We start from the raw sequence: 14370 nt of genomic DNA on the forward strand, positions 1-14370 counted from the left end.
ACTATGCACTAATTTCATTTTATGCACAATTTAAGGCAAAGTGATCAATGTTGAATCACATATAGACAACCAGAATAATTACATCCAAAAAAATATCAAAACAGCATAGAAAATTCCACAAAAATTATATCCTAAACAGAGGACATTCAACAAGCTACATGTCAATTTTTATGCCATTTGGACTAGTGGAGCTATGGGAATTAATTCAACATGTCAAGGCATGCAAAAACACAACCAAAATAGGTCACAACATGTACACTAACTTCAATCAAATGGTAAACAGTGATATTAAATGGGAAATGAGTAGGACCAAAGCCAAATGAAAGCTACACATGTCAGGAACTACTTCACCAAATTTCATGTTCATAGGGTTAGGGATGAGGATTTGGCAACATAGGGAAAAATGTTACACAAGCAAAGTCCTAAAAATGCTAAGCAGCAAACAAAAATTCTAATCAATTAGAAAATGGATTATTAAAATCCACAAAAATTCATATGGACAGTTAACATGTCAAAGGTATCTCATGCAAAAAATCAGAACCATAGGCCTAATGGAAGCATGGAAAAATAATTCATAAACTCAGCATATCAAAGTGTGACACATATTGTCACACTCAAAAATAATTAATCACATCTAGCAAACCAGAGGTCCAAAAATTACAAATCATATGTCAAAAATTCCAGGAGAGGGTCAAGAATCATACTCTAGAATTTCAATTCATTTGGATAAGGCATGGTCATTTTATGATAAAAATAGCAAAACACATGAATATTGCACACATTATGAACATCCCTATGCCAATCAAAATTTCTACCAAGCACAATTTTACTTTTTGTGTCTAAAAAAAAGTAGATTAAAAATGGAGATCATCAAAAAAGTCCCAAATTAATTGGATGAATATTGGTTAATCTATGATTTTTTGAAGTTTTGAAATAATTATTGAATATTTATTTAAGATTTACATGGATTTAATTAATTAATTTGGACGAAATGGCAAAACGGTAATTAAGTGAGCCAGGGCCAAAACGCGGCCGTGTAATTAAATGACGTGGCGCTATGCTATTCGCCCAGTCCAAGCGGGAAACGCGTTTTCAAACGGAACCACGGGAATGAAGGATCAAAGCACGTTTTCTGCAGAAAATTTCCAGAACTTCAACAAGTTCTTCCCTGTTCATACGTCCAGATTAGGTTATGGCCAAATATCAACCAAAACTAACAAATCGCCTATGGATTGAAACGTCTAAGCTCGTAGATTGCAAATATCATGGTGAAATCGTCTATAAGTTCATACATAACAAGAATCGGTGGAAAGAAGTTTTGGTATCAAATCTTTAATCTCGGATTTCTCTCTCAAAACCTAACGATTTTCAATTCTACAAAGTGCTGCATGATCTACAAGCTACGTTCTACACTAACCACAACATAATTTTGAGAATGGTGGTAATCGAATCCGAACCTTCTTGTCGTGCAGTACCGGAATCCGCGAGTTTCAGAGCTCCAATGGTGAAAACAGCAGCGGTACAATGCGTAGGGAGATGATTGGAATACTCTTCGTAGCTCAACAGTGCTCCAGGTTGTAGAATTCTTCAGCTGTCATGAACTGGTTCTTGCTTCAACAGCTGCAATTTCTTGATGCCATGGCCATGATTCGATGAAAACAGATCCAAAATAGCACGCCTGGAAGATGATTATCACAATAGCAAACACAAAAGATTAAGCAATTCAAAGAAAAATTGAAAAAAGTGTGATGAAGAATTGTGAAATTTTGAGAGAATTTGTGAGATTTTCTTGAGATTTTTCTGTTAGATTTGTGAAATGTGATTAGTCTGTGCAGAAAACAGTTATAATTAACTATATATACTACCACTTAATCTCACAATTAATCATGATTAGTGGAATGGAAGTGATTTAGCAAATGTAGCTTATGTGTGAATTTGGCCTTTTTGCCCTTGAATGGCTAGAAGCATTGCAGCAGTAATTTTTCCTTTTGAACACATCACAAATCTTATTTGGAAGCTGATAGAATTAGTCTCATGTCCAAATTCTTCATACTTTGCATTTTGGACCATTTTGCCCCTCCCTTTTAATTAGTTCACTTCAAAAATGAGCTTTTGCATTGAGCAATTTTAAAGAAATCCAATTATGCACCATGAAAGTAAATGTCAAATGGAGTTTGTGCATATAAAGAACTTGCAATTTGGACAATCCATGTGGAAGTTATGCCCTCCTGATTACGGGTCATTTTTGAAATTCACTGGATCATATCTTGACAACCACACATGGGATTTTCAAGTTCTTGGACTTTTTGGAAAGGTGAGATCAAGATCTTCAACTTTCATGTTGGACAAATTTTGATTTGAAGCTTGTATCATGAAGTTATCTTGAGGGGAAAAACTTTCCATTTTGGGCAGCTGCAATTACAGGTCACCTGCCATTTTGGGAAACTTTCTGTCTGACTTCAAATCCTTCAACTTTGATCTTTGAAATGTCAAATGAGACTTGTATGGACATGAATGAGGTCTTTCTAACCATCTCACACCTTCCAATCCCTGATTAAATGCACAGTTGACCACAGTTGACTTTTGTTGACTTTTCTTGACTGGGCCATGTTCTGATGAATTCCAAGCCTCCTTCAATTGAGATCTTGATTCCAAATGATATCACAGGTTATATGAACTTTTTATGAATGATCATGGTGTCCAAATTCTTCAAGAATGGTCACCATCTATTGCTCAAGGCCTGATTTGACTGTTTTGACCTAGTTAACTTCATCTGCAAGAAACAAGGTTAGATGACAATATTTTTGTACTTTTGGTTAGTAAACATATGAAAAGCAATGATATACAAATGCAATACATGCTTGGTGATCAAGAAACACACTCACAAGGTATCCCACCCACTAGGAGAGAAGCTAGGGTATGCAATGATCCTTGAGGCCATGATATGATATGATATGGGCCATGAGGGATCTTAGGGCCAAAATTGGGGTCTTACAGATGCCCCTATTTAAGGTCATTCTAGCCGGAGAAGTGAAGTTTAGAAATCTTCATCTCGACGCGGTAGAATGGGCTTAAATAATAGTAATGAGACGAATTTTGGTCCCTAAGAGACCTCATGATGCAGGTGTATGCATGCAAAAGCAAATTCTGTGGGGAATATATGGTTCACACAGAAGAAAAGACGATCCATCGGAGTAATACACTCACCAGGAACAGAGATTCTAGTAAGACTCGTATTGGGACTCTTTTTTTTTGGGGATAGTAAGAAAAAGAATGCGTGAGCAGGACACGACTTTGATTAGGGAAAACAAAACTGACACAGCGTGACTAAACACGACTCCGAGTGGGGATAACAGACCTCAGAATGGAGAACTTGCTGGGGAAGCAAAGGACTCACACTGGGGAATAAAGAATTCCAGAGGAAAATAAATCCATTGGAAAGACATAAGCTGACTCAAGTTATCCATCAAGGATACTTCGGATGAAAATCCGGACTCGGACCAGGAAAAGATTCACAAAGAACCTCCCTGCCGGGAAATGCATATACTGGGGAATAAACACCCATATAGCAAAGGGGTAAAAATCACCAAAGGAAACTCCACAGGGGAACGTCTAACAAAGAGACTATCCTGGGAAAAGCAACAAGGCATGAGGTGTTACCGGTATAAGGGTAACAATCTCAGGAAGAGTGAATATCTAAGACCGGTATAAGGGTGAGAGATATCAATCGACCAACATCTGAGGAAAGACCAACAAAGGGTACGAAACTCAGGAAAATCTAACTCCACAGGGGACCAACGTCATAATAGGGAGTAGAAAGGAAGGAACACCAGGGATACCGAGGTATATAATAGGTGACCGACCGAAACGTGAATTGGTATATATGCCAAGACACTCATCATCCGAAAAGAGAGCTTGAAAAAGCAAAATCTTACAGGATGGACATTCGAATCCACAACGGGAAAACGAACCTTACTCAACTGGGGACACAAACCCAAAGAGTGCATGAGATATAATATCCATTACCGGCAGACCGTGGATAAGATACTCGCATGAGACATATTATCTATTACCGTCAGAACGTAGATAATAAACTCGCATGGTAAGAAACACCAGAGATACCGAAGTATATAATAGGCGATCTACCGAAAACGTGAATTGGTATATATGCCAAAACACACATCCGAAACACAAACTGGTTAAAGGATGAAATATTCGATTCTACAAAGAATACGAATCTTGCTCAGCTGGGGAAAATCAACAAAGGATTCCAACTAAAGAGCGCATGAGACATATTATTCATTACCGGCAGACCGTGAATAATATACTCGAGAGGAAAAGACACCAGAGATACCGAAGTATATAATAGGTGACTAACCAAAAAGAGAGACAATCGTTACCAAGCATCCGGGTAAACGAGAGACAACTCAAAGAGATAAATTGCAAGCATCCGGCAATTATCCAACAGGAAAGAAATATTCGACTCCGCAAAAGGGAAATAACGAAACTTACTCGACCAGGGAAACACACAAGGCTTCAACTGAAGAGTGCATGAGATATATTATCCATTACCGTCAGAACGTGGATAGTATACTCGCATGGAAGATTATCCACAACCGGTATAAGGGTTAATAAAGGATAAATCGTCCGAAAAGAAAGGCATCGGGATACCAAAACTAGGTATATAATGATGACCAACCAAAGGGATAACAACATTACCAACAAAGGGTAAATGAAAGACTCACTGGGGATAAATCGCAAGCATCCGACAATTATCCACACTGGAGGTACATTGATAAACAATCAATGATCCGGGGAACAAATCACTAGCAAACGGTGAAAAGACCCACTGGCGACTTCAAAAGGATAACATTGCAAGCATCCGGCAATGATCCAGGAGACTGCTGGGAATACAAGTGCTTACTCAAGAGCAACTACCCAAGGCAGGGAGGAATATCAACATCGAAAATTGAATGAAGATAACCACAAAGGGAGATTAGGGTTTACATCTACCGAATACGGGGCAGAAGACCAAAAATCTGGCTGAGAAAACAAGGGGTTTAACAATACCGACTACTGGGTAAGAAACCAAAGACTCAGCTGAGGATAAAATTGCTAGCAACCGGCAATTATCCACATGTATCATAAGATACTACTCCGCTGGAGAGACAAATCACAGCGACAAAGGATTTACAGCTACCGAATACGGGGTAGAAGACCACAAACTCCACTGGGGATATAAATCACCACAGGGAACAAAACTCCGTTTGGGATAAAACCACAACAACAGGAAATCCACCATCAACCAGATCGAACCACAAAGGTTACCACTGCTAGGGGAAAAGAGATAGGATTTACGACTACCGGTATGAGGGCAGTAGCCATACTCTGGTGGGAATAACCACAAATTAGGGTTTACATCTACCGAATACGGGGTAGAAAACCAAAAACTCTGCGTGGGGATAGAATAAATCATGAATCCGCACGAGAAACCAAAAATGAGGTTTATAACAGACCACAGACTCTGTTGGAGAGTAGGGAATTAGGATTTACGACTACCGACTATCAGGTAGAAAACCAACAACTCTGGCTGGGGACTAAAAGGTGTATAACCACAAGTTCTGCCAAGAAAGCCAGGAGAATAGGACTTACAACTACCGGTATAAGGGTAGACGCCAAAATCGACTCTTGCGGAGGAATGAAAGGTATATAACCACAAATTCCGCCAAGAGGAAAGGGACAATAGGACTTACAACTACCGGTATAAGGGTAGAGGCCCGAAACTCCGCTGGGGAACAACCCACTGGGAAGCACAAGATATTTGACAAAACGCCAATTCGGGAATATTCCGAAAAGACAGACTGAATCAAGACACGTCCTAATGAGGATATAACTCAAATAGGAACCTCCATCCCAATATATGTGTTGGGAGGAAACGGAAGAAACCGTCATCCACGAGGGTATATCTCAGTGGGGAACTGCAGAAGGACAGACAGACATTTTCTGCTTATGGGGCTGACTCTATATGGAGAGATTTAACACCCGACATCTGCTTAGGAAGATCTATAAAGATCTATATCACCGTAGCAGGGAACAACAAACAAGGGATATATGGCAAAAATGCAACATGAATATCTGAATGTTTATGAATATGCATGAATATGCGTGATTTATGTTTGATGAATGCTGACAAAACAGACATTTCTAACACAACAGGTCCAGGAATCAAACGCCCGGTATTACACTTCCAGGGGAAAACCAACTGGAAAGCCAATTCTGCTGGAGATCTGCATGCTATAAAGCAAAGATCTGCGGGTACTGCTGGGAAGCAGAAGCAAAAGAATCAGAGATATCTGGAGAATACCAAATCTCTGAGCACTGGATCAGCGATCATCCCAACTAGGGCACAAAAAGTCACAACAGGCAAAGAGCCACAAAGACAAATCTGTCGGGGGACAAGAGAAAATCTCAAAACATCTGCAGGGGATCCTAGCAAACACTGCTATGGAAACGGATCCAACATACCTCCATCGGGGAGCAACCCACTGAGGGAGCAAAGGTCACCCGGATAGAGTCTGGCTGCATAAGCAACTCTACTGGGGATATCATCAACTACTCTCTTGGGGAACAACCCACTGAGGAAGAAAAACACCAAACAAGTAGATTCTGCAACAAACCATTCTACTCGGGGCGAACACACATCTGGTGGATCACATCAGTAAACTCTGCAATAAAATCCGCTCTACTGAGGATCGAAAAGTAATTAGGGAATCAATACAATCTCTGGATGACGGAGCTATCGACCGACCATACGGGGGATTGAAGGAGGTTCAACAGGCAATATTGCCACAACAACCGCTCTGCAGACAAATGCTGGAGAAAGATGGATGAAAATACCGGGATATCAACCCGATCAACCACGGAGTAGGAAAATAAATCCTGCTCTACTGAGAATAACAACCATTCTAATAGAGCGAAAGTAAACAACTCCGCTCGCGACTGCGCTGGGGAGAAGTGATAACAACTCTGCTCGCGACTTCGACGGGGATGTCAATAGCTGCACGACTCGTGACAAGGAGACAAATAAAGTCTCGGGATAGCGACCCACTGGAGAAAGTGACGAGGCACCAAGGTGACAAACCATCAATCGCCGAATCTTCCCTACGGAAATCATCCATGAAAAGGGAAAACTGCTGCTGGAGAAACTGAGTCTTCAACAACACTCTGCTTGGGGGACAACCCCACCAACAACTCGACTTGCAATTATGCTGGCAACTCACTTGGGGAGAAATACGGGATACGGGGATATCAACCCACTAACCACAAATATTCTGAACACCTGAGCAATCAAGCCGGGGAGAGACTACTGCTGGAGAACAGACTGAGTCTTCAATACACCACTCTGCTTCGGGGAGTCAAAATCCACAGAAGCTCTGCTTAGGGAACAACCCCAACAACCAAATCTCTACTTGGGGGACAACCCCAACAATCAAATCTGGAGAAGAAGGATACAAACCAAACCAGGAGTATGAACAAATGTCTTTCCTGTTGGAAATCATGCCACCCTTGGGAGAGCACTGAGAAATTCTTTGAGTATCCTTTTATCATTGTGAATGTTCACTTTGTTTAAAACAATAATCTTTGAAAAATTTTGTTTTTAAAACAATGATATCTTATCAATTAAAACATGCAAAACATTTGTTGAATTGAAACAAATAAGAGTGCAAATAATTGGATAAAAGCTCAAATTTACTTGATGGAATGGTAGCCTGCAAATGGCAAGACTCCATAGATCTGTACAAATTTGAAATCAGTGATATATATTGGAAGAGGGCTACATTGAACATAATGATCCTTTCTCTACCAATTTGAATCTCGATGTATTCGAAGCTTCAGTCGGCGACGAATCGAGAATCCTCTGACGAAATGACAGCTGGTGACCAGAAAGTCTTGTCAGGATGCAGTTACTTGCCAAATCCCTAATTTTTGCCTAGATTGCCCCAGGGTGAGGTACCCAATCTAGCGGGATGCAAATATGCTTTTTTATTAAGTCTCTAACTTTTGCCTGGATTACCCTTGCAGGTTTCCCCACCGAGACGCTCATTTTTTGCCTAAGCCGCCCTTTCGGGTTTTCAACTTAGCGAGCTATTCTGTTTCTCATTTGCATATACTTTTTTTTAGGCAAAGTATCTCTTAACTGCATCTGAATTCACAGGACGAGTGAAATCCTCCCCATCCATTGTTGTAAGCATCAAAGCTCCGCCTGAAAAGGCTCTCTTAACAACATACGGACCCTCGTAGTTTGGAGTCCACTTGCCCCTGGAATCGGGCACGAAAGACAAAACTTCCTTGAGCACAAGGTCACCTTCTCGGAACATACGAGGCTTGACCTTCTTATCGAATGCTTTCTTCATTCTCTGCTGATATAACTGACCATGACACATGGCAGTTAATCGCTTCTCTTCAATCAAATTCAACTGGTCATAACGACTTTGAATCCGTTCAGCATCAGTCAACTAAGGACTTGAGGGTATAATTTTTCTTTTTTCTTTTGAAGATTTGAAAAAAAAAAAAAATTCCTGACTTTTGATTTTTCATCTTTTTCACCCTCTCTTTTTTCATTTTTTTTTTGTTTTTTTTTTTTGTTTTTTGATTGCAATGCCCCAGTTTGACTGCTTTGCTGATTCTCATGATACAACTGAATGAGCTTCTTTTTTGCTCGAGAAGGATAGGAAATCTCATCAGGAATCCCCTTCAACATCATCTTCCTCTGCCTCAAATACAAGGAATTCAAGATTGGGAGATGGCGTTGGATCATTATGTTCAATGGGTTTAGAAATCCCTGCATAATGATTCTGGATAATGAAAAGCTTTTTGAATTTAAACAAGCAAATCATTTATGCAGATGAAAAAGCTGTTTTCTTGTTTTTTAGGGTTTTTTGTGATCACTGATTTCATTAAAAAGCAAAAAGTGAAAACAAATGGAAAAACAAATGTTTAACAATGCATTAATTGAATGAAACATCACTGTATTAAATGCTGCCAACAATGTCATCACTTCTCCTTTTGGCATGGGAGAAGGGTTTTAAACAAAGTGAACAATTACTCTGATCTATGGATGACTGTAGGAACATCCACAGCGACCCAATTGTGGCAGACACCACCAGGAATAACAAAATTGTTCATATCTTCTGCATCCTCTTCCAAGATAGCAGCAGCTTCTTCTTCGGGTTGATCATCATGGATGAATCCTCCACTTGTGAACAAACCTTGCTCATTGAGTGCCCCAGGACAGTAGCCAATGCCAGCCCGGGATTGGTTAACCAGGAATAAATCCATCAACAGTACTTAGTCTGGCGAATTCTCTCTTGAGTTCACAACTCTCTTGCTCAGGATGATCCATCAATCTGGCAGAGTTGGCTTTGGTATAGTACCGGCGAAGTGCGTCTCAAAATAAATGAAGATCGCAGGGTCAGACCACAGGACGGGAGACTGGAACAAAACACCCGCTTATGCAAATGATGCATGAAGTGTTTATGCATATGCTTGTTTTTTTATTTCAAAGGAACTCGAGGGTTTTATTTGCAAACTTTGAAATATTTAAGCATTTTGATCATATATGAGGATATCTCATCAGATATATCAGGTGAAAAAATTTTCCTGGTTTTTTCCATGTTTGAAAATTTTGCAAATAAACCTTTTTAAGTTCCTTGAAAATTTTCTCTTTTTGATGACATGAAATGTGGATGAATGCATGAATGTATGAATGCAACAATCACACTCAAGGATCAAGCAAAGCACACCAAACAAAGGTCGTGGGAAAGCTCATTGTATCCCTAATATCAATCATCCATTTTGGTGGATTTAGGTTTTCACCTTATCGACACCCAAGTTCCATTGATATTAACGGTACATGAACCGGCTCAATCATCCTTAATATCAACCAGCCGCTTTGGTGGATTTTAGGTTTTACACCTGATCCGGGATCCATTGATATTAACGATGTTTGAACGACTCAACCACGAATCACGGGTTTGCTGAGAGTCACGAGCATGGAGTCTTGGTTAAGAACCACCCAATGGGAGTGTACTAGGGTTTAAACCTGCCAGACATGTTCTATCAGAGGTTCCCATAATCATCGTCCCATCTCTCGGATATTATCGGAGGAACGAATACTCGTATTCCAAAAATATTCTCAAGAGAGACTCTTATGAGTGTAGTATCGCGTAACAATCGCATCAGATCTTACATCTGAACGACCTCCGCACTACGTCCTAAAAATAGGCCAAGATGGGTTTGGTAATCTAAGGTCCTTGGCTTCTAAGGCACATGATTGAACGAATAATGCCTAACCACAAATAACTTGTGTGACATTATCAATCCAACATGACCTCCACCAAGTGAATAGACTCGCAAGTCAACTGGCTAAGGAATACTCCACACTAGTCAACAAGACTATGCCATTCTCCTATCCTAAAGTGCACTCGAGTTCGGGTATAGAACTCATCTCACAGAGATCACCAAAGCAAACAGCAATTGTATATCAAGCAATTCAAACATTACAATCAATACAGTTATCCCAAATTGTACAAAAATATGTCAAATAACACATAATAATATATCACACAACAAGGTGAAAAGTAGGCAATACCGCCAGGAAATTTTATATCCCCAGCAGAGTCGCCACTTTTCTGTAGCGGTGTATTCGTCGCTATATGATCTATTGGTTAAATCATAAGCAAAGTATACAATAAACATAGAGTCGCCACCGCACTTTTATTTATCCTAAGGACTGGCTAAAAAGCGAACAAAAGCCTAAGAAGTTTTACTCGTAGAAAACCAATGAAAAGATCAGAGATCGGGGTAAGGGGGTAAATTACGCAATGGGAAGGTGTTAGGCGCCCACTACGTCCTAGGTACTCCTAGGGAGCCCTTTTCACACTTTGTTGTTTGAAAATTATTATTTGTCATGACATAAGTAATGTGCAAACATGATTGGGATGATGAGAAAAGAATGTACAAATTAATTATTTTTGTGTTTGAACGGATGAACCCGTTGCCTACGTACCTTCCATCAAAGGTAAGGATCAAAACGCCGTAGTTCGGCTAAAAACTTCCAAAAGTTAGTGGATTCAATTTTAAAACACAAGCTCAAAGGTCTTACGTTACCCACGGGAGAAAACTCAACCTTAAGAAACAACAAGTCCACCATGTGAGAAAAGCTTCAACTTGCTAGAGAGGGGTTAACCCTATAATAAGCAAGGAAGGCTTACAATTCATCTACTAAGGACAAATAGGTGAGATTAATATCAACCAACTAGGGTAAATCAAACCTATAGCTAATGTATGAAAACTTAACAAACATGGACAAAGCCACAAAATCATTTGAATGGGTGAAGTTAATTGGATTATTTACAAAAAGTCAAAGTATGATTAAAGTCAATTCAAAATGAAATATTTACAAAAATGAAGTTTGGAAAATCATGGACTTAAGGTCCAAGTTTCTAATTTGGAAAGAAGGTGAGAATGTTTGCACAACACTTATTTCAAGTTTTAAAACATGTGTGAAAAGGTAGGACACAATGGGGTGAATGGAATAGAAGAGTGAATGTAAAACTTCTTAGGAAGGTTCACCTCTTGAAATCATATAGAAGATGATTCAAGTGGGTCCTTAGGAATAGGCTACAAATGAGCAATAATATGAACATGGTAACAGATGAAAGTAAATAAAAGCGGATACTGGATGCCACTCAATGGTCTTATACCTGTCTCCTAAAACAAGTAAGGATATCAGAAGCCACTCTATGGACTTACACTAATCTCCATCAGAATAAAACAAAAAAAAACAAAACAGGGAAGTCAACTGCCAATCTATCTGGACTTATGTGAACCTCCACAGTATGATCCTAGGAATACAAATGCCATATCACAGGGACTTACAATGAATCCTCACATACAACAACAATGCTCAAACAAAGAGCAAAGAAGATATGAGTGACCAATGAGGTCTTACACTCTATCTCTTCCATGTCATAGGAACAAAAGCCAATCAATATGGACTTACAATTGTCCTCAATGGGAAAACATCAATGTCACAAGGACAAATGAAATGATCATGCACTGATGGCAAACAAAGATGATAAATGCACAACGGCAATCAATGATAGTAAATGCACAATGGCAATCAAGTAATCATGTATAAATGAATCAAGTAATCAATCACATAAATTCAAGTAGCACACGCTATAACCACTCAATGAGGCTCAATCAAAGGGTTTGACTATGAAAGTCCACTGTAAGAGGTAAGTGTCGCTCTTAACCTTGCCATTGAGGGGCTAAGGTGAAGCAGATGAAAGGATATGAGGGGTGTGCCTCATTGCTTCTATCTCAGGTCCGAGAGAGCATGTAAATATAAGAATGTGGGGGAGTTCAGAAAGATGGAACTCTTTCCCCAATTGAAGACTCTATAGATCTTGGGTTTGGATCTCAATGCTACAACCATGTAATGGGAGCAAGGAGAAGACTCACAGAATAGTGGGAGATAGGCTACTTATCTCTTTGATCCACCAATTGCCTCAAATGAGGACTTTTCCTGCTTGGGACAAACATAAACAATCACAAACATTGCCTCTTAAGGAGGACTTCAGACAGTTTGCCCGGCCAAATAACGGGCCGGGTCTCCAGACTACATGAAGAAGAAGGTGCTATACCTCAATGCCAATTGCTTATAAGCAAAGCAATGCAAGTTCTTAAGAGAACTGAGCAACTAAGGGTACCTGGAATCAGTCAAAAATGATCAGCATCCCAACATAAACAAAACAATAACATAAGAATCAACCAATGTACAATTAAGCAATAATGTGCAACATGTGCATAGCACAAAGATCAAGTGAACCAAGCCCTGCAAAACAAACAATTGGTCAAATGATTTCAACTCAATTATGCATCAACCTCCTTAAGGCATTAGCTTTTTAACCTGAAAAGTCAAAGTCAAGCTCAAACATAAGTAACAAGACCACTAGGCCAAGCCTAGGGTCCAAAGGATGGAAAAATCCTAAAACAGCAAGTAAATCATGATCAAAACCAAGATATTTCAATTACAAAGGGATCCCAATTGGTCTCATATCCACACTATGCACTAATTTCATTTTATGCACAATTTAAGGCAAAGTGATCAATGTTGAATCACATATAGACAACCAGAATAATTACATCCAAAAAAATATCAAAACAGCATAGAAAATTCCACAAAAATTATATCCTAAACAGAGGACATTCAACAAGCTACATGTCAATTTTTATGCCATTTGGACTAGTGGAGCTATGGGAATTAATTCAACATGTCAAGGCATGCAAAAACACAACCAAAATAGGTCACAACATGTACACTAACTTCAATCAAATGGTAAACAGTGATATTAAATGGGAAATGAGTAGGACCAAAGCCAAATGAAAGCTACACATGTCAGGAACTACTTCACCAAATTTCATGTTCATAGGGTTAGGGATGAGGATTTGGCAACATAGGGAAAAATGTTACACAAGCAAAGTCCTAAAAATGCTAAGCAGCAAACAAAAATTCTAATCAATTAGAAAATGGATTATTAAAATCCACAAAAATTCATATGGACAGTTAACATGTCAAAGGTATCTCATGCAAAAAATCAGAACCATAGGCCTAATGGAAGCATGGAAAAATAATTCATAAACTCAGCATATCAAAGTGTGACACATATTGTCACACTCAAAAATAATTAATCACATCTAGCAAACCAGAGGTCCAAAAATTACAAATCATATGTCAAAAATTCCAGGAGAGGGTCAAGAATCATACTCTAGAATTTCAATTCATTTGGATAAGGCATGGTCATTTTATGATAAAAATAGCAAAACACATGAATATTGCACACATTATGAACATCCCTATGCCAATCAAAATTTCTACCAAGCACAATTTTACTTTTTGTGTCTAAAAAAAAGTAGATTAAAAATGGAGATCATCAAAAAAGTCCCAAATTAATTGGATGAATATTGGTTAATCTATGATTTTTTGAAGTTTTGAAATAATTATTGAATATTTATTTAAGATTTACATGGATTTAATTAATTAATTTGGACGAAATGGCAAAACGGTAATTAAGTGAGCCAGGGCCAAAACGCGGCCGTGTAATTAAATGACGTGGCGCTATGCTATTCGCCCAGTCCAAGCGGGAAACGCGTTTTCAAACGGAACCACGGGAATGAAGGATCAAAGCACGTTTTCTGCAGAAAATTTCCAGAACTTCAACAAGTTCTTCCCTGTTCATACGTCCAGATTAGGTTATGGCCAAATATCAACCAAAACTAACAAATCGCCTATGGATTGAAACG

The sequence above is a fragment of the Lathyrus oleraceus genome, chromosome 5 (assembly GCF_024323335.1).
Source record: "Lathyrus oleraceus cultivar Zhongwan6 chromosome 5, CAAS_Psat_ZW6_1.0, whole genome shotgun sequence".
Taxonomy (NCBI): domain Eukaryota; kingdom Viridiplantae; phylum Streptophyta; class Magnoliopsida; order Fabales; family Fabaceae; genus Lathyrus; species Lathyrus oleraceus.